Raw genomic sequence first — 22,500 nt, forward strand, 5'->3', positions numbered from 1 at the left:
AGCTACGTATACGATTTTTATTTTTAAAGTGCCTACTTTTTCTGGGATTTGGGGAGTTATTTTGTGTCTCTGGTGCTTCCACACACATACAAACTTTGAAAAAAAAACCCATCCATGCTGTTTAGAGTGAGATACGGTTTCTGAATGTGTCATGCCTTCAGTCTCTGGGTGAGCTGGTCAACATCTGCACGGCTTTCTACGTCACTAGCCGAGACGAGGGGGCTAGGGGGGCTAACCGTTAGCATGCTGGCTCGTTCTCAATGGCAAAACACTGCTACAACACACACTAGTTCACCATAATCTACAAAAGAACTACTTCCATGTCCCTGTTCTGCAGGTATTCCACGCAAAGTTGGAAGTCTCCCGGCTAATCCTGCCTTGTACTACTGAAGTTGGAGAAACAGCTAGCTAGCTCATGTAGTCCTTACCTAGCTATTGATCATGTGATCTTACCTAGCTACTGAGCATGTGATCTTACCTAGCTACTGATCATGTGATCTTACCTAGCTACTGAGCATGTGATCTTACCTAGCTACTGATCATGTGATCTTACCTAGCTACTGATCATGTGATCTTACCTAGCTACTGAGCATGTGCGACTGCCAACAAAGATGTTACAGCAGTGAGAGGTCTCACTCTGTAGCTAAAACAGAGACCTGAACACAGGGTGAAAAGAGGAGCTGCAGCAATGTGCAGTACAACAAAAATATGGTGTTTTTTGAAAATTAAACCATGTAAACCTATTCTGGTACAACCTCAAAATACAATTATGAACCTGAAAATGAGAATAATATGGCCACTTTAAAACTGTTAACATGATTTGCGAAAACACTTTTTAACTACTGTATTCTTTCGATGTTTTTGTAAATTTGTAAGTGTAGACCAATCAGATCCTCTTCAACTGTCAAAAAGGCCACAAAGAGACTAAGAATGCCAAGAAAAAGACTGCAAAACCACCACATGGCAGCAAAACAACCTCAAACTGACTCAAACAATCTTAAAAGGACCACAAACAGACTCAAAACTACTTGAAAGTGACTCAAAACGAGCACAAAGAGACGTCAGTTCAGACTTGGTCACTGATGGGTTCAAAACTGATATTTGGCTTTAATATGAAAACATTTGGTAACCCTCATGCAAAGAGTTCCTGTTCTGAAAACCTGTGATGTGTATCACTACCCATTACATGCATGCATGTGTGTGTATGTGTGTGTGTGTGTGTGTGTGTGTGTGTGTGTGTGTGTGTGTGTGTGAGAGAGAGGAAAGGAGGAATATTCAATACCATGTATGCATCCATACATGTGCAGCGCCACAGGCGAGGCCGTCTATAGAAACACGCACTTTCAGTCAATGACATTAACCCCTTTAACCAACCAGGCTGGTGCCTGATGCTGTTTCTGCTGTAACACTTACAATAAGGTACACAAAAAATAGGTAGTTGTTTTTGAAAGGGTAGTTACCCTTTTTCAGAAGGGTAACGAATGAGTAGTTACCCTTTTTCAGAAGGGTAGTTACTGTTTTTCAGAAGGGTACCTTCTGAAAAAGGGTAACTACCCTTCTGAAAAACATTAACTACCTATTTTTTTGTGTACCTTATTGTAAAGTGTTACCGTTTCTGCTTTTGGAAAAGAGACTACAGAGGGACACAAAACGACTACCATCAGACGCAAAATGACTACACTTCCGCAAAATACACACAAGACGTCTACAAAGTGATGTAAAATATCTACAGTTATGCAAAACAGACACAAAGAGTTTCAAAATTACTATATATAAAGAGTCTGAAAACATTCATAGACACAAAACGACTCCAACAGACTACAAATGATCACAAATTGACACAAAACATTCACAACAAGACGCAAAACGACTACGAAGTAACTCAGACGACTACAAAGTGACAAAATGACTTCAAAGGGACAAAAACATTGAAAAAAGCAAATAAAGGCATTGAAAGTCTCGAAAACAGCAGAATAAAATTTTGAAAAAAGCATGAAACAAACAAGACACTAACAATGTTTTAAAAACCGACAAAAATGTAAAAAACAAACAAAAAAAACGGTCAAAAACGTTGAAAAAAGCATCGAAAAATGTGTCGAAAAAATGTGAAAAAAGTGTTGATTTTCATCAACACGACACGACAACACGAGGGTTAAGAAGGACATCTTCTCTCCTGTAGCCAATCGCTGCTGTTACAAAATCCTGGAGGAGCGTGGCTCTGCGATCCGACTGCCTGCAGTCTCCGCACGCAGTTTGCGTACTAAAGCTTAATTTATGGGGACACAAAAATTGACTACAATGTGACAAAAAATGACTACAAAGAGACACAAAATGACTTCAAAGTGACACAAAATGACTTCAAAGTGACACAAAATTACTTCAAAGTGACAAAGATGACTACAAAGAGACACAAAATTACTTCAAAGAGACAAAAAATGACTACAATGTGACACAAAATGACTTCAAAGAGACAAAAAATGACTACAATGTGACACAAAATGACTTCAAAGAGACAAAAAATGACTTCAAAGAGACAAAAAATGACTACAATGTGACACAAAATGACTTCAAAGTGACACAAAATGACTTCAAAGAGACAAAAAATGACTACAATGTGACACAAAATGACTTCAAAGTGACACAAAATGACTTCAAAGAGACAAAAAATGACTACAATGTGACACAAAATGACTTCAAAGTGACAAAATGACTTCAATGTGACACAAAATGACTTCAAAGTGACACCAAATGACTTCAAAGTGACAAAAAATGACTACAATGTGACACAAAATGACTTCAAAGTGACACAAAATTACTTCAAAGTGACAAAGATGACTACAAAGAGACACAAAATTACTTCAAAGAGACAAAAAATGACTACAATGTGACACAAAATGACTTCAAAGAGACAAAAAATGACTACAATGTGACACAAAATGAATTCAAAGTGACACAAAATGACTTCAAAGTCACACAAAATCACTACAAAGAGACACAACGACTACAAAGTGACAAAATGACTTCAAAGTGATGTGGCCGTTTCTAGCTTTGGAAAAGAAAAACAGAAAGTGAAGTAAACTTAAATTATTTGGGCTGTTTCAACCAAATTGTCAGGAATTGCAAGGCTTGGACCCAAAAATAGAGTAGAGGTATTTTATTAAACAAAAGACTTACAACATAAGGCACAAACGGAGAAAAACCAGAAGACATGACAGGGGAAAAACAACCAGGAAGGAGTGTAAAATACGAGATCGTATTCTGAACGAGCCACCTTTATGGTCGGTTTTGAATTTCTGGAGCAGCCAGACCCACGTGACGCGTTCGTCCAATCAGCTGCCGGTCAAGGGCTTCCTTCCGCTTTGTAGTCAAGATGGCGCCTGTTTAGTGCGAGTAGGGTGCATCGTTCCACACTGAACTTTTTGACTGTTTTTAAGGGGTCATCAGGGTACTTTTAGTACACTGAATTTTTGCATTATATCTACACTATATACTTAAAACTAACCGGCAATTTCCACTGGATGCGGAACGTCTGCGGAACGTCTGCGGAACGTCGACGGAGTCATTAGGTTTCCATTAAAGTCAGTGTGTGTATTTCCACTGACTGCAGAACTTCTGCGTCCCGACTCCGTCCCAGCTCCGGCGGTCCCAGCCCTCCGGAGCTGATACCAGAGCTTCTATTGTTGCCGGACGCCGGAGAGCTCCGCAGCAATTCAGCATACGGCAGATAGTGGGGACAGGAAGTCGAGCACAGAAACAAAATAAAAATCCGTTAATTTTCAAAGTAAAATCCAGCGTGCTCACGGCGGATCATATTTCCCTGCACTACACCTTGAAAACACAGCTCAGAGTAGTTTCCCCTCTACTCCTCTGGATGGAAACTAACTGCTGGTGGTTTTGTGGTTCTATTCTACGTGAATTCGTGAGATCTCGTGGGTCCTCGTGACTACAGCTGTCAGTCATGGCCGCAGCCGTGACGCAACAAATCCAGACCTGGTGGGTATTGACGGACGGCGGAGCACGCAGCCGTTCTGCAGCGGAGCCGGTCCGCAGACGTTCCGCATCCAGTGGAAATCCACGGTAAGTGTTTGAAGTGTGCAAGTAGGCGCTTTGAGACACAAAGAGTAGCCTACTAACAAATAAAACATGAAAAACTACAGAAACAGAAACAGAAACCCACAATATCATGACACAAATAGTCCCAGTAACAAACCTTAGGAACTATTGTTTGGGTTTGTGTTTCCATCTCAAGATCAGTGAAGATTCTGCAAATTCAGCCAATAATGGATCTGTAAAGTGATACGTTTTTATTTGAGATATAATTTTGTAACACGAGACATCACAGAGTCACCTTGTTGTTCTTCTAAATGTGCTGCTGGCAACAGCGCGACGCTCAAATCGAGGTTGGAAAGCAAGCAGTGTGTGGGCTTTTGTTTTCATGTTATTCTTCTAGCTCTTTTTATTTTTAAAATAATTGTATATCGAAAATAACAGACACCGCAGGGGGGAAAGAAGTCATGTTTTCGGCTCGTTTTGTCAGTTTGTGGGTTTGTCAGTCGGCAGGATTGCAGAAATAGTACTGGCCTGATTTTAATTAAAGTGCCCATATTATGAAAAAAATCACTTTTTCTGGGATTTGGGGAGTTATTTTGTGTCTCTGGTGCTTCCACATGCATACAAACTTGGAAAAAAAACCATCCATGGTGTTTAGAGTGAGATACGGTTTCTGAATGTGTCCTGCCTTCAGTCTCTGGGTGAGCTGGTCAAAATCTGCACGGCTTTCTACGTCATCGGCCGAAACATTTAGTGTGTGCTAACCACTTTAGCTAATACCACATCAGCTAGCTGTTTCTCCAACTTCGTTCAGTACAAGGCAGGATTAGCCGGGAGACTTCTTCTAAACGAGGGCGCACTTCCAACTTTGTGTGGAATACCTGCAGAACAGGGACATGGAAGTAGTTCTATACAATTTATTTTGTAGATTAGGGTGAACTCGTGTGTGTTGTAGCAGTGTTTTGCCATTGAGAACAAGGTGGCTAACCGCCAAAACACTGCTACAACACACACGAGTTCACCCTAATCTACAAAATAAATTGTATAGAACTACTTCCATGTCCCTGTTCTGCAGATTTTCCACGCAAAGCTGCAAGTGTGCCCTCGTTTAGAAGAAGTCTCCCGGCTAATCCTGCCTTGTACTGACCGAAGTTGGAGAAACAGCTAGCTGATGTGGTATTAGCTAAAGCAGCGTTAGCTTCTAGCTAGTAGTCCTTACCTAGCTACTGCGCATGTGCGACTCCCACCAAAGATGGGATAGAAGTGCAATGCTTCACACTGTGTTTTTTGAAAATTAAACAATGTAAACCTATTCTGGTACAACCTCAAAATATAATCATGAACCTGAAAATGAGAATAATATGAGCACTTTAAACTTGGTGGAAGTGATTTTAACCCAAACCACCATCTTTTTCTAAACTTAACTAAGTGAAACGACGTAACCTAACGTTGCTCTGCACCCGGCTCACAGTCACCTTTTCTCAGCTAAATTTAACTGACAGACCGTTAAACTTAACTGTCATGTGACTTGTTACCACGTGACCAGTTGGTGGTCGCTGTAATTTTGTAGGATGATATTTAGATTCATGATGTAACAGCCCTTCGTCCCTCCATGACGGAGAGAGTTGTGATCGATCAGAGACTTGAGGGGCCCTATTTTAACGATCTAAGCGCACGGCGTGAAGCGCCTGGTGCAGGTGTGTTTAGGGCGTGTCCAAATCCACTTTTGCTAGTGTGACGGTGGAAAAAAGAGTCCGTGTGCCGGGCGCATGGTTCTAAAGGGTTGTACTTAGTGTCTTCATTAATCAGAGGTGAGTTTTTGGTGTAACATGCAATCAACCAATCAGAGATCATCTCCCATTCCCTTTAAAAGCCAGGCGCAATGGGACCTTGGAGCATTGTTATTATGATGGAGGATTTGCACCGTAATATTTTTATTTTTAATCTTCTGCATGTGTGTGTGCTGCTGTGCGTCCCTGTGTGTGTAACAAGCATAGTGTGCACGCTGTGCACGAGTCTAGGAGGATTTTACTAATGCTCTGTTAAAATAACAATGAAATGCTGCGTTATTGACTTTAGACCAGGTTTTTGTTGGTCAATGGCGCGATCACTTCCCGCTGCCTCAAGATAGCAATACGCCCAGAATGCACCTGAAGACACCTCCCTGTAAGACCAGCACGCCCAGAATTCACCTGAACACACCTCCCTGTAAGACCAGCACGCCCAGAATGCACCTGAACACACCTCCCTGTAAGACCAGCACGTCCATGGGCCACAGATGGGAACAGGTGTATTTGCTGTTGAAATGACATGGGCGCTGGACGGGAAACTGACACTTGCGTCGGGCTTTGCGCCACGCTGCGCCGGGTGCAAGATAGGGCCTGAGATGTATTTGTAAAGAACATAACATTTCTGTGATGGCTTGCAGTGTGTTTAGCTGTATTTTTCCTGCATGTGTTCAGTATGTGAGCTGGAAATCAGGGATCTGCTCCTGTGTTAGTCAGCGGGGTGACTCACTCTCAGGCTACCGTCACTTCTCGTTTGGAATAAAAAGATGAATAATGCCTTTGTTCGTTCGCTCTGCAGGGGTTTCTCTGTTTTTCTGGCTTTTGCTTTATGAACTGAAGCGGTTTCCAAACGTTCACAATCAAACACAGACAGACCGTGTTAGTGTCCGTATGAATATGATAGATGCAGAGGAAAATCGTGACGTGTTTGTCAATGTGAGCTCGCTTTTCTCTCATTTGCACAAATAATGTTATGGATGTGAATATTTCTCTCGAAACCAAATCTGACATCAAACCACTCGCTGTACATATATTTCGAAATATTATTCTTATTTATTGATTTATCTGCTTCATAAATCACTTTTTATTACGTTTATTTTGTTTGTATGAAGCTTGAATTGCACTGTGATGCACATTAGAATAGATTTCAGATTTGATTTGATTTAGATGCGGTCAACATGGGTTTGGGATTGGATCCGGGCTTTTTCGGAATGGGATTGAGACTTCATTAGGGTGGGATCTGGACTTTATTGGGATGGGATCTGGACTTAATTGGGATGGGAATCTGGACTTTATTGGGATGGGAATCTGGACTTTATTGGGATGGGATCTGGACTTTATTGGGATGGGATCTGGACTTTATTGGGATGGTATCTGGACTTAATTGGGATGGGAATCTGGACTTTATTGGGATGGTTTCTGGACTTTATTGAGATGGGATCTGGACTTTATTGGGATGGGTTCTGGACTTTATTGGGATGGGAATCGGGACTTTATTGGGATGGGATCTGGACTTTATTTGGATGGTTTCTGGACTTATTGGGATGGGATCTGGACTTTATTGGGATGGGTTCTGGACTTTATTGGGATGGGAATCGGGACTTTATTGGCATGGGATCTGGACGTTATTGGGATGGGATCTGGACTTTATTGGGATGGGGATCTAGACTTTATTAGGATGGGAATCTGGACTTTATTGGGATGGGGATCTGGACTTTATTAGGATGGGATCTGGACTTTATTTGGATGGGGATTGGGACTTTATTGGGATGGGATCTGGGCTTTATTGGGATGGGGATCTGGACTTTACCGGGATGGGGATCTGGACTTCATTAGGATGGGGATCTGGACTTTATTGGGATGGGATCTGGGCATTATTGGGATGGGATCTGGACTTTATTGGGATGGGATCTGGACTTTATTGGGATGGGATCTGGACTTTATTGGGATGGGATCTGGACTTAATTGGGATGGGATCTGGACTTAATTAGGATGGGATCTGGACTTTATTGGGATGGGATCTGGGCTTTATTGGGATGGGGATCTGGGCTTTATTGGGATGGGGATCTGGACTTTATTGGGATGGGGACTTTATTGGGATGGGATCTGGACTTTATTGGGATGGGATCTGGACTTTATTGGATGGGATCTGGAGGATTCATACATGTGTGTCTATGTCGTTATAGCGCAGGGTTTCTCAATTTTTTTCAGACCAAAGACCATTTACCCAATTCAAAAACTCACGGAACACCTAACTGCCAAAATATCACCAAAAACAAAAGGCTTCATTCTTCAAAAAGATATTACAAACTACAACCAAGTTGAATGACAGTTTATACAAATAGATCACTCAATAACTGTCTCTGTTGCCATTTCAAAGAGGACGAATGGTTCTGCTTATGCTGAGACATCAGGGAAGCAATGTCTGTCTAAAGCAATCGATCCATTCGGTCAGTTGCAACACGTTCTCACAGTCATCTCGTAAAACAAGGACGCTTGGTCAGGTGCCTTTGTCGTTCTTATTGGCGCTAAAAGTCTCCTTTAGCGCTATAAGTAAACGCGCTTGGTCGGGACTATTGCCGTCCCTTTAGCACTTTAAGTAAACGCGCTTGGTCGGGACTATTGCCGTCTCTTTAGCACTTTAAGTAAACGCGCTTGGTCGGGACTATTGCCGTCTCTTTAGAGCTATAAGTTAACGCGCTTGGTCGGGACTATTGCCGTCCCTTTAGCGCTACAAGTTAACGCGCTTGGTCGGGACTATTGCCGTCCCTTTAGCGCTATAAGTAAACATGCTTGGTCAGGACTATTGCCGTCCCTTTAGCGCTATAAGTAAACGCGCTTGGTCGGGACTATTGCCGTCCATTTAGCGCTATAAGTAAACGCGCTTGGTCGGGACTATTGCCGTCCCTTTAGCGCTATAAGTAAATGCGCTTGGTCGGAACTATTGCCGTCCCTTTAGCACTACAAATTAACGCGCTTGGTCGGGACTTTTGCCGTCCCTTTAGCGCTGTAAGTAAACGCGCTTGGTCGGGACTATTGCCGTCCCTTTAGCGCTATAAGTAAACGCGCTTGGTCGGGACTATTGCCGTCCCTTTAGCACTTTAAGTAAACGCGCTTGGTCGGGACTATTGCCGTCTCTTTAGCACTTTAAGTAAACGCGCTTGGTCGGGACTATTGCCGTCTCTTTAGAGCTATAAGTTAACGCGCTTGGTCGGGACTATTGCCGTCCCTTTAGCGCTATAAGTAAACATGCTTGGTCGGGACTATTGCCGTCCCTTTAGCGCTATAAGTAAACGCGCTTGGTCGGGACTATTGCCGTCCCTTTAGCGCTATAAGTAAACGCGCTTGGTCGGGACTATTGCCGTCTCTTTAGAGCTATAAGTTAACGCGCTTGGTCGGGACTATTGCCGTCCCTTTAGCGCTATAAGTAAACATGCTTGGTCGGGACTATTGCCGTCCCTTTAGCGCTATAAGTAAACGCGCTTGGTCGGGACTATTGCCGTCCCTTTAGCGCTATAAGTAAACGCGCTTGGTCGGGACTATTGCCGTCCCTTTAGCGCTACAAGTTAACGCGCTTGGTCGGGACTATTGCCGTCCCTTTAGCGCTATAAGTAAACATGCTTGGTCAGGACTATTGCCGTCCCTTTAGCGCTATAAGTAAACATGCTTGGTCAGGACTATTGCCGTCCCTTTAGCGCTATAAGTAAACGCGCTTGGTCGGGACTATTGCCGTCCCTTTAGCGCTATAAGTAAATGCGCTTGGTCGGAACTATTGCCGTCCCTTTAGCACTACAAATTAACGCGCTTGGTCGGGACTTTTGCCGTCCCTTTAGCGCTGTAAGTAAACGCGCTTGGTCGGGACTTTTGCCGTCCCTTTAGCGCTGTAAGTAAACGCGCTTGGTCGGGACTATTGCCGTCCATTTAGCGCTATAAGTAAATGCGCTTGGTCGGAACTATTGCCGTCCCTTTAGCACTACAAATTAACGCGCTTGGTCGGGACTTTTGCCGTCCCTTTAGCGCTGTAAGTAAACGCGCTTGGTCGGGACTATTGCCGTCCCTTTAGCGCTGTGAGTAAACACGCTTGGTCGGGACTATTGCCGTCCCTTTTGACACAGTTATGTTAAGGAAAGGGTCGTGGGTGGGCGTACGGTTCTGTGACACGCGGGAAGAAAGAAAAAAGCGACTATAGCAAGCGTGACAAGCGTGACGTGAACCCCTCTCTCCTGGTGAAAGTCCTGTGTTTGACCCATCCACCCCCCCAACCAACCTCCTTACATACTACTCTCTAAATCCTCTCTAACTGCTGCTCTCCCCGGTGCGTTACACAAACACGCTGAAAGACGCCTTTTTCGTCGCATCAGACACTGACAGCCACTGTCCAAACGTCCTTATTTTATGAGTTCGGAATGAGAACGGGTTGTCAGTTGACAGTAACGTAAATGTTTTTACTCCGTATTTCCTTTGAACGTCACGCTGATCAGTTGTGACGTAAATTGGAGACGTTGCGAAAACAGTCAGCTTCATACAGAAGTCCGACAACGCGGAAAAAAAACAGCCAATTCAAACAATAACGTTTAAAATTACATATGAGTTTGTTTTAAAATTGAAAACAGCACATGTATGTTCGTCATTATTAGACATTGGAGTCGCTGGCAGACAGCTGGAGAAACACTGTTTTCAATATTAAATTAAAAATCTCTTGAGAATTTCTTGTAGAAAATGGTGACTGCTTGGTGTGAATGAATACACATATACACACACACACACACACACACACACACACATTCACGGCGTGAGGTGTCCATTAACTCTGCTCAGATTTACTAATCGTCTTATTTCAGGTGAAAATCACCTCATTTCTCCTCGGTGAGACTTTTACACCTGAAATCTGAGACCCTGGATGCTAACAGCTCAACACTGTGCGACACACACACGCACACACACACACACACACACACACACACACACACACACACACACACAGTAGCTCACCTGTTTATACATCACACCTGCATGACATGCAACACTTACAACTTCAAATAGCACAAAATGAACTGATTAATGACAAGAGGTGTGTGTGCGTGTATGTGTATGTGTGTGTGTGCGTGTATGTGTATGTGTGTGTGCGTGTGTGTGTATGTGTGTGTGTGTGCGTGCACGTGCATGTGCGTGTGTGTGTGTGTGCGTGCGTGTGCTTGTGTGCGTGCACGTGAGCGTGTGTGCGTGCGCGCGTGTGTGTGCGTGCGCGTGTATGTGCGTGCGCATGCATGTGTGTGCGTGCGCGTGTGAATGTGTGCGTGTGCGTGCGTGTGCGTGTGTGTGTGTGTGTGTATGTGTGTGTGCGTGTGCTTGTGTGTGTGTGTGTGTGTGGAAACAGGTGTGTTCGAAATGGCTTTTTTATAATGTTCTTCTAAATTGGAGAATGTTTTCTTTCCTTTTCAACCTGAACCGTAGTTTTTGAGTCTAAGTGACTGATGGATTGGGTTCAAATCAGACGTTACTTCACTTCCTGAAGGTTACCACGTGACGCAGAATGTGACGTAGCTCCGTTTGTTCCCGACTTAACGGTAGTTTTCCACACAGCGAAACACCAAGCAAATTTCGGCCAGCGAAATATTGCCTCGGGGGCGTGGTCGCGAAAACAACACGCCAGACCACAACAGAACAGCGGCTGCTTGGCAGCTAGCAGAGAGGGTTGAAGCTAGGTAGCATAGGTAGCTAGCAGAGAGGGTTGAAGCTAGGTAGCATAGGTAGCTAGCAGAGAGGGTTGAAGCTAGGTAGCATAGGCAGCTAGCAGAGAGGGTTGAAGCTAGGTAGCATAGGCAGCTAGCAGAGAGGGTTGAAGCTAGGTAGCATAGGTAGCTAGCAGAGAGGGTTGAAGCTAGGTAGCATAGGTAGCTAGCAGGTAGTTTGCTAGCAAGCTATCGTTGCTATTGTAGCTTGTGGAATCTGTGTTGATACAAGCGTCAATGTTCGGCAACAAAACATGTAATCAAAGGAATGCACAAGCAGCCTAGCTGCCTGGCTAGGCTTACATGAAATCCAATGTCTGAACATGCTAGTGATTAGCCTGTCGGCTAGCTGAAAAGTTTGAGTCTTTAAACTAACATCTACTGTGGTCTATTTAGTGGTGTATGTGCCCTGACTAAGTTTGTGTGTCATATAAATCACAATTCGTGTTGATACAAGTACCAATGTTCGTGTAGAAACATTTTAATCACATACAAATTTTCATGATACAGCCATTGACATATATATAATGGACCAACAGATCCCGTGTCTCTGGACGGAGACCAGTGAAGGATGTTAGAAGATCTTTCCCGGTGATGTCTGAGCGTTACTGAGCAGCCTCCAACTGAGCTTGAAGACGTAGATGTGACGTGAGCAACCTGTCTGAAAGTTGGAAGTCTTCTGGTAGCTGTGCCAAGAGAAATCTCAATCATTCCCAATCTAGCAGAGACGGAGAGCGTAGGTATATGTAAGGTGATAACATAGACACAGGCTAATTATTGACCACTAAAATGATAGTTAACATTAGTAATTAAACTTAAACAGCTAATGTGAGACGAAACTGCCTGCGCGGCTAACGATTGGGTTATGACCCAATCGTTAGCCTATTTTTATAAAAACGTCTGCTACGGAGCCATAACGTGAGCTACAAGGTAATGGAGCCTTTTATACATTGTTGTGTTTCTTTGGAAATAAACAATGGACAAATAGAGTCTTTAAACTCTTCAGATGTAAAGTTTTTCTCTGTCAATGTGGCGCCAAAATGGGAGGTGATGGCTTGGTAGCATCAAAATGGCGCCATAGAAGGTTCGCGGTCTGAGGAGAAGCTGACCCCCTTGGATACAGCTCTGATAACCTCCGCCATCTTGGTCAGACTGTTTTGTAACTCCCGCCTCCAAACACAAACACGCAGACCTGATTGGTTCTCGAGTGGTACTCATTTGAATAAAGTTAAACTTTCTTCAACTTTGTTTCGCTTGCCTCTGCGATTTGCTCTCATCTCGCCCAATCAGGGCGAATTTCGTCTCCATTCAACCTCAATGAGAGCGAAGCCAAATTTCGCTGTGTGGAAACCTACCGTAAGGCCTTTTCACAGTCGCCGCAGCCGACCTGTTGAGCGCCAATGTGACGTCGAAATGACGTAGATCTCGCTGGTGCGCCAGGATCTTAAGTGCCACAGGGCGTGCACCACTCTATTTCTTTTAGCGGCGCACGACAAAGAGGAAACAGGAAGCATGGACGAGCTCGCCGGGAACCAGATGCCAGGACTCTGAGAGTGACTGCAAGTTTCTCTTGTAAACTTACTGTGTTAAGATGAGTTCTTTTAGGGCGAATGAAATGCTTGATCCCACCAAGTAGCTCATCCAATCACATCGAAGCATTGACGTCAAGGGGGTAAGCCTCGCTTCAGAACTCAAACCTCCTACGGCGCCATTTTAATGCTACCAAGCCATCACCTCCCGTTAGCATCCCATTGACTGCCATTCATTCTGACGTCACTTTGACAGAGAATAACTTTACATCTGAAGAGTTTAAAGACTCTATTTGTCCATTGTTTATTTCTAAAGAAACACGACAATGTATAAAAGGCTCCATTACCTTGTACCTCACGTTATGGCTCCGTAGCAGACGTTTTTATAAAAATAGGCTAACGATTGGGTCATAACCACGAGACTTACTGTCTCATAGTAGAGGAATTACCGTATAGTACAGGAGAAGCTCTCAGGCAGTTTGGACTTCCATTAGCTGTTTAAGTTGAATTACTAATGTTAACTATCATTTTAGTGATCAATAATTAGCCTGTGTCTATGTTATCTCCTTACATATACCTACGCTCTCCGTCTCTGCTAGATTGGGAATGATTGAGATTTCTCTTGGCACAGCTACCAGAAGACTTCCAACTTTCAGACAGGTTGCTCACGTCACATCTACGTCTTCAAGCTCAGTTGGAGGCTGCTCAGTAACACTCAAACATCACCGGGAAAGATCTTTTAATATCCTTCACTGGTCTCCGTCCAGAGACACGGGACCTGTTAGTCCATTATATTGTCTTTGCTGCCAGTTCTGTCATTGTTTACCTTTTTCTTCATTTTCTAGTCCGTAGAATAGAGTTTAGATTCTCGACCCAAGCCCGAGCCCGACCCGAGCCCGACCGGACCTCGGCTCGGGCCGTTATTTTCCGCCACATCCTCAGGCCGGGCCGGACCGCGCCTGGGCCGGACCCTTGATCAAGCAATTCTTTTTTTTTTTTTTCTATCCATTACCTTATTATCCTATTTGGGTGGGGAGATAGCTATGCCATAATCAGAAATATTATAAATATATATATATAGGCTATATAAAAGTAACAAATGTGTACAAAAGTTAGGCTGCAGTTACAAAATGCAGCACTTCATGCGCGGAGTCTCCTCCTCTCGCACACATCACACCGGGAGCTTGAAGATGTAAAGAAAAAAAGAAAAACAGGAGAATTACCTTGTGTGGAGGAAAGTCGGAGGTCTGGAAGCAGTTTAAACAAGTCGTGGGCAGTGACAACAATATGTTGTTCATCATCGTTTCTTTTTTTTTTTACGTTTCTTCATTCGGATCCACTTGCGATCCGTTCCATTCTAAACAAACAGCAGTTTACAGCTTCGTCCTTGTTGTATTATTCTAAACAGATTTCTGTAGTTCAAACAACTCTGAATTGTAGTTGAGAACGTCAGTTATAACGGCCCACGTATTAAAAAATTGTCGGGTTTAAATCGGGCTCAGGCTCATAATTACAGTTAATGTGTCGGGCCGGGCTCGGACACAACGTGCTCGGGCTCGGGCAGGTTCGGGCTTGATTTTTTGGGCCGATCTAAGCTCTACCGTAGAAATAGCAAAGTCAGTAGCCTTTCCTCATTAGCGCCACCTCTGTTCAGGAGATGACTGCAACTAGTGTCGCGACCACCACGCGTGAGTGTAAACAGTTACGGCGCTCCCATGACGTCACATTTGCGCACGACAGGTCGGCTGAGGCGAGTGTACCGGACGCATTATGTGGGTGTTTTCCGGGGAGGACAGACTTGTCTGCCCAAGACGCATTTTAAAACCAAGTGTAATGTAAAACGTCTTCAGTTCATGTTGACTTATACAAATTTATCAAAAGACTGAAATCTAAATCAGATGAAAATTGATGAAAGAAACCGCTGTGATGGTTTGGCTTCAGCTCTCACACACACACACACACACACACACACACACACACACACACACACACACACACACACACACACACACAGACACACACACCCACCTCTGACCCTTTGTAACAGTAATAATAACGCTGTGTGTGCTGTGTTTTCTGTCGGTGGCAGTTTCTCCTTGTTGCCTGGCAACTGATGATGATTGCGGCTGTGAAGTGTCCTTCTCAGGGCCATTATGAGACACACACACACACACACACACACACACACACACACAGTGAATGAAGCAGAAGAGAACAGATGTGTGTGTGTGTGTGTGTGTGTGTGTGTGTGTGTGTGTGTGTGTGTGTCATTGTTCTCTCTAACCCAGCTCCACTTTTCTATCCATTCATGTCTCTTTATTCATCTCTCCATCTTTCTCGCCTTCTTGTTCTTCGCTTCTGTCCTTTAAAATCTGTTGATATTCCACATTTTCCTTCTTCTTCGTCAACATGTTAAAGACTTAAGCCAACTGAGAATGTATCCCCTAACAAGTATTGTGTGTGTATCACAGCCTGATGTATCATAGAACCATAATCTGTCACTGGCTGACATGTTCCTTCATTATGAACACACACACACACACACACACACACACACACACACACACAACCTTTCTGTTAAAGAGTAAGATCCTTTTTTTAAACATAAAAACATCCGCAAAATTGCGTTCGCTAAACCCACCAGACTCCATGTAAATAAACAGTAATTTTAGCATCGTAAAATACACTTCATTCAAAGTCGACAGAAACAAAATAAAAGTATGAAAAGCCGTTTTGGGTCGTCTTTTCACTTTTCCAACCATCACTACGCTAGTTTGGTTGAAATAAACACATAGTTTACCGTTTGACATGTGAAAATAAGTTGGCTCTATGCACGCTAAAAGTATTGTTTTTTTAAATGGAGTCTGGTGGGTTTAGCGCTAGCGACCTCAGAGCTGTTTCTGGTTAAATAGAAAGGTCTTAAAGAGGTTTTAAAGGTCTATCTCTGTAGGGATCCTTTCCCTAATTTTGTCAGACACTTAGAATATTAATCTGAGCCTGTCAGCGGCAAAAACAGCACTTTTAGCGGACCAAATTGACGATGCACATTTGTCCTGTAGGGTTACATTGCAGCCCAGTCTGTAGCTGCTGGTTACAGCGTTCACACTCAATACTGGACCAATTAGAAAGATTGTTGTCCAATCAGTCACTTACACACAAAAACATAGGAAAACAAGTTGAAAAAAATGGTAGTTACCCTTTAAAAGGGAGTCAGCACACATTCAAACACATAATTTGTTCATGCACACACATTGAAACCGACACACACAGATATATAACTGCATCTGCTGCTCACACCGTCGATGTCACCAAATTGCGATGACACACATACACCTGGCATCACGCAGCATGTCTTGTCGTCATGGTGACAGTGACAGCCCCCTCACATCCCCATTAGGTGTTCTGAAAGAGGAGTCCAGGATCTGTACATCATCCTCTTCCCCTGTTTTTGGATGATTTTCATGTTGAAAGCTGCAGTCGAATGATTCAGTATCTTTTCCGTGTCTTTAAAGTCTGAAGACATTTTGTGGTCAATCTGAAATAAGCAGCCTCCTCTTTAAATTAACAGTTTGCTTTGGAAAAGAGGTTTTCGGCTGCAGTGATGACGTGTTCCTGAGCGAGTTTCTGCACTTATACAGTCAGTCACCGATGCTATAAATACATTAAGTGTGTCTAAAAGCCTGGCTGTGTTCCAAACTGTTCCCTCTTTCACTCACTCACTAAAAATCAGGGACATTATATACGGAATATAATCTCGATTTAAATCCTATTCGCAGATTTTGATCCGGCCCAGATATCACTTTAGGTTCACCAAATATTTTTACAAGTCTAATGCGCCAAGCCCAAAAAGACAGGGAACAGTGTTTCTTGATTTGCTAAACTGTATGACGGCTAAGGAACTTTTTTGGCTGAATTTTGTAAGAGCTGTAAGAGAAAGCCACAAAAAAGTTGAAAGTGGAAACAAAAAAATGTGACAAATGCGACATGCAGTAAGACTAGTTAATTCTGTAGGAGCATTATGTCGACAACAATACGACAAAAGTTGAAAAAAGTGTAAATGAAAGCAACAAAAACATCATCGCATAAAATTGCATAAATATCCCGCATATTCCATCGCATTTTTTAAGAAAACGTGCCGCATAATCAAGGATTTTTGCTGCAACAATCACAAAAAAACTCCACATTTTTCTGGAAGGACTGGTTAAGTGTGTCTAAAAGCCTGGCTGTGTTCCAAACTGCTCCCTCATTCACTCACTCACCATTTCCTGTACAGTGTTTGTTAAACAGAGAACTATTTAGGGAACGACCAAACGAGATTTCGGACACTCACTTAACCCTCCTGTTGTCCTCGGGTCAAAATTGACCCGTTCTCAAAACTTCACACAGAGCTGAAAGATGCCGAGTTTGAGATGTTTAACCTCATTCTCAACACTCCTATATGAGAAATATGGGTTTCTTTTTTACCAAATTAGTCAAGAAATGAAGTATAATTGCAAGTACTCGATTACTACTTTCATTGAATTGTGGGTATTCAATTTTATAGCATTTGAAAAAATTGAAATGGTTTCAAAACCTGACTAAACTTTGACATCCACACGTCTGTGATTCTCCACCAACATACGTTCCTCTAATATTAGTCAAAATCATTCATAAATCATTTCAAAATCAGGTATAATCTCCTATGAATGAGATTTATTGACCATTAATTTTAAAAATATGTGTAAAACTATTGGTGAAAAGTTGGTGTTAGTGAAAAATAGCATCGAAAACGAGGCTGAGAAAAGTGAAGTGACAACAGCATCACTTCTCCCATTGGAAGAGGCAAAGCAGTGGCGGACCCCACGTGACACAGAGACATTACTGGTGCATTGTGGGTATTTTATATGGACTATAGTGAATGTGATTAACCGTGGAGAATTCAAACACTACTATAAAATGGCGAACAGTGCTAGGGAACGGTTTCAAACACAGCTCTTGTTTCACACATATACCTATAGATTATTATTCTAAGTGTCTGACAACATTATGGAAAGGATCCCTACTGAGATAGACCTTTAAAATCATTTAAGACCTTTCTGTTTAACCAGAAACAGCTCAGAAGTCAGTAGGGCTAAACTCACCAAACTCCATTTAAAAAAACAGTACTTTTAGCGTGTATAGAGCCAACATATTTTCATATGTAAATCGGTAAAATGTGTGTTTATTTCAACCAGAACTAGAGTTGTGATAGTTGGAAAAGTGGAAAGACGACCCAAAACGGCTTTTCATAGATTTATGTTGTTTCTGTCGACTTTGAACGAAGTGTGTTTTACGATGCTAAAATCACTCTTTCTTTACATGGAGTCTGGTGGGTTTTAGCAAACGCAATTTCAGCTGCACCGGCTTCAATAGACCTTTTTTCTTCTTCACAGCAGGCAGGCAGGAGAAGCACAGGTGGAGCTTATAACGTTAACGATGCCTTAGATCAAACAAAAGTGTCCCCAACAGTCATCCATCAATTCACAACAATAGCAAAGACTCGGAGCTGGCTGATCTGAACGCAGTTATCGTTAATGTTATTGATCACAGCTGTGCTTCTCCTGCAATGGAAAAAAGGTATTTTATTCTGTATTTTACAATGAATATGTGCACACAGTTCAGCAAAGAGTTCAGAAGATTGCTCAAACAAACATTTCATTTAATCTCGCTCTGGACATTCTGTATTTTTAGTCTGTTAAAGGGACAGTTTGGATGTTTAGAAGTGAGGTTTTTTGAGGTAAGTAATGTACTGCTTAACCCTCCTAATGTCCTCGTCAAATGGGTCAAATTTGATCCATTTTTAAAACGTTTCCATATCAGAAATTTGTGTTTCCTACAACCAAATTGTCAAAGAAACTAACGTAGATGGTTCCAAACAACCATTACTCTTCACAGGTAAAATCAATTATCATTTCAGTACTTTCATTGAATGTGGATGTTGTATTTAATTTCATAGCATTTGAAAAAAAGTGACAAAAATGTTGGAAAAAGATTCAAAAACACGGGGGGGAAAAATCAACAAAAACATTTTAAAAATTTGCTGCAAAAAATCAACAAAAACGTCGGAAATAGTGACAAAACCTGTGAAAAATCGACAAAAACATCAAAGAAATCGCTGAAAAAAAAATCGACAAAAACAAACAATTGCTGAAAGAAATCGACAAACATTTTTAAAAATTTGCTGAAAAAAAATCGACAAAAATGTCGGAAATTGTGACAAAACCTGGGAAAAATCGACAAAAAAAATGCTGGAAAAAATTGACAAAAACGTCAAATAGTGCCAAAAAACCTCGAAGAAAATTAAAAAAAAAAATATCGGAAATCATGACAAAAAACCTGGGAAAAAATTGTCAAAAACATAAAGAAAAAATTGCTGAAAAAAATCGACAAGTATATATATTTTTTGAAATTGCTGAAAAAAAATGTGCCAAAAAACCTCGAAGAAAATAAAAAAAAAAAAATATCGGAAATTTTGACAAAACCTGGGAAAAATAGACCAAGAAAATGCTGGAAAAAAATTGACAAAAAACGTCAAATAGTGCCAAAAAACCTGGAAGAAAATCTAAAAAAAAAATGTCGGAAATCATGACAAAACCCTTGAAAAAAAATCGGAAAAAAACGTCCGGAAAAGTGACATGTGTCGAAAGAACAACAAACGTTTGAAGAAAGATTTTAAAATTTTAAAAGTTTAAAATTTTGACCCAGAAAAAAAACAAAAGTTGCGGGTCGACCTGAAGACAACACAAGATTAACTACCTAATTTTAATTACCCAAAAATAACATGGATGATTCCACACAACGGGCTTCACAAGTACAACGAAAGATCGGATCTCTACTTTCGTTGACTTTCGTTAACTTTTTTAGCATTTGAAAAATAAATTGAAATGTTTTCGAAACAGTACCCTCAATGAACATCGTTGTATACCTTTCTGTGATTAATCCTTCCTTTAAATATTTGTCTAAATAATTAATAACGTCTGCTTTTTTAACTCAAGGATTAGGTATAATTTTCATATAAATGAGTGTAAAACTAGTGGTAATAAGTTGGTGTTAGGGGTGTTTATACAAAGTAGTGGAAAGAAGTGTAAAACGGCAACAAAAAGCAGAAACATTTTTAAAAAGCGCCAAAAATGTCAAAGAAAGGGACAAAAACTGTTGATTTGACAAGTGCATGGTCCAAAAACGGCACAAGGGTTAATCTGAACCAATCTTTTTCTGATCTTAGTGGTTTTGTTGTCTAAAGACGCTAAACTTAACTGTCACGTGACCGGTTGGCCGTCGCTGTAATTTGGTCAGGGGTGGATGTTTTGGGTCCTAAAACACGGAGCTTTCAAGCCGTGGAGCTGGACTTCCTTTCCGGGGTTAAAAAAAACAAGACGTTCAATCTTAACTAGTCGTTTTGGTGTCTAAACTTAACTGTCGTCGCCACATGACGCTCACTTTTTGTCGGCTATAAACTCAACTAAACACTCGCTGAAACGACCGACAGCTCTCACACAGAGAGACAATGAACGTAGTCTCCAAAATATTGAGCTATTTCTTTAAAACACTCCCAGGACTTGTGTTTTCTCCTTAACTTCTTCAGGACATGAACACCTGTTTCCTGGTGAAAGTCTTGTATTTTCTCCTTAACTTCTTCAGGACATGAACTCTGCTCCCCCCTTTTGAAAGTCCTGTGTTTTTAGGACCCAGACATCCCCCCCGACCTCCTCCCTACGAGGATCTTCACGCTCTTATACAGCAGCAGTCAACGTGCTGCTGACAGGAATAAATACGTGGAGTACATACCAACTACAGTGCTGCATTTTTCCCAGAGATATGTACGAATGCTTCGTGAGAACAGGCTGAATACCCAATACTCCAATACCCACAATGCCTTGCAAAAGAGGCTTGATACATGCTAAAGTACATTCAGTACAGGAAAAGTATTGAACCAAATTTAATAGAGAGAGAGAGAGAGAGAGAGAGAGAGAGAGAGAGAGAGAGAGAGAGAGAGAGAGAGAGAGAGAGAGAGAGAGAGAGAGAGAGAGAGAGAGAGAGAGAGAGAGAGAGAGAGAGAGAGAGAGAGAGAGAGAGAGAGAGAGAGAGAGAGAGAGAGAGAGAGAGAGAGAGAGAGAGAGAGAGACGGAGGACAAGGAGGAGAGGAATCAGCCTTGAGTTCCTGCTGCCATGACAACAAGACTAGCACTGCTGCTATGGCGACACCACACACACACACACACACACACACACACACACACACACACACACACAAATATGTATCTGTGAAGTGTATTGTTGAGGATCTTATTGAGAGGCAGAGAGCGAGGTGAAGGCCTGATTCACAAAAGTGAAGAGTCTCCTCTTCATCGTGTTCTCCTTTATGCTCGTTCCCCTCTTCCTCCTCTTCCTCACATTCAATGTCGTCCTCCTCCTCATCTTCATCATCCTCCTATTCTTTAAATTCCCTCCTCTTTTGCTTCGTCTCCTGCATCTCCTCTTCTGCATCTCAGTTGTAAAATCTCGACGTTTTTACATTTCTGTTTGTGTTCTGATTAACTTTTATTAATTTATCTAATCGACAATGTCATTGAGCTTCAGAGACAGGCTAGCAGTTTTCCCCCGCTTCCAGTCTTTAGCTAAGGTGTGTGTGTGTGTGTGTGTGTGTGTGTGTGTGTGTGTGTGTGTGTGTGTGTGTGTGTGCCATTTTGTATATGCGTGTGTGTCATCTAGTGTGTGTGCCACTGTGTGTGTATGTGTGTGTGTCATTGTGTGTGTGCGTGTGTGTGCCACTGTGTATATGTGTGTGTCATGTGTGTGTGTGTGCCACTGTGTGTGTATATGTGTGTGTCATCGTGTGCGTGTGTGTGCCACTGTGTGTGTGTGTGTGTGTGTGTGTGTGTGTGTGTGTGTGTGTGGTCGATAGCAGTCTCAGCGGTGCTCTGCAGTTGGCCCATGTGTTGCTCGTTTAAGCGAGGCCTCATCGATCTTTGACATAACAGCAACCTGCACCTTTAACTTCCTGCGGTTCCACTCCGCTGTGTGTGTGTGTGTGTGTGTGTGTGTGTGTGTGTGTTGGATAATGGCCGCAGATGTGTTTTAAAGTGACCTGCTCCTCTTGTTTCGTCCGTCATGGAGGACTTACGGCTGTCAGCTTCAAGTCATGAATATAGTTTCAACTTTGACCCATTTTTATGGCATTATAAAGCATCAAAACCCAACATAAAACTGCAATACCATGAAGGCTACTACATACTATCATCACATACCCTTCACCATACCCCCACATCATCACATACCCTTCACCATACCTAGAGATTAACATGGTTTTATGTCAGTTAGCCTAATAGCTGGTCTGATTTGCATTGAGAGATGATTTTATGGAAAGTACCCCATGCCAATCTC

At 42.2% G+C, this 22,500-nt stretch overlaps 1 protein-coding gene across 3 annotated transcripts in view; it reads left to right on the top strand.

The window, feature by feature from the left end:
* Positions 1 to 22,500, top strand: part of prkd1 (protein kinase D1) — a 94,088-nt gene that overhangs the window by 962 nt on the left and 70,626 nt on the right. The window contains exon 1 of one of the 3 annotated variants that reach the window (XM_035994841.1): positions 18,778 to 18,853. The exons of the other annotated variants lie outside the window; for them this stretch is intronic. The gene's annotated coding sequence lies outside the window, so the exon portion shown is untranslated. Of the gene's footprint in view, positions 1 to 18,777; positions 18,854 to 22,500 lie in introns of those variants that run through there. 3 annotated transcript variants of the gene reach the window in all.

The sequence above is a fragment of the Sander lucioperca genome, chromosome 18, assembly GCF_008315115.2.
Source record: "Sander lucioperca isolate FBNREF2018 chromosome 18, SLUC_FBN_1.2, whole genome shotgun sequence".
In the NCBI taxonomy this organism is placed as follows: Eukaryota; Metazoa; Chordata; class Actinopteri; order Perciformes; family Percidae; genus Sander; species Sander lucioperca.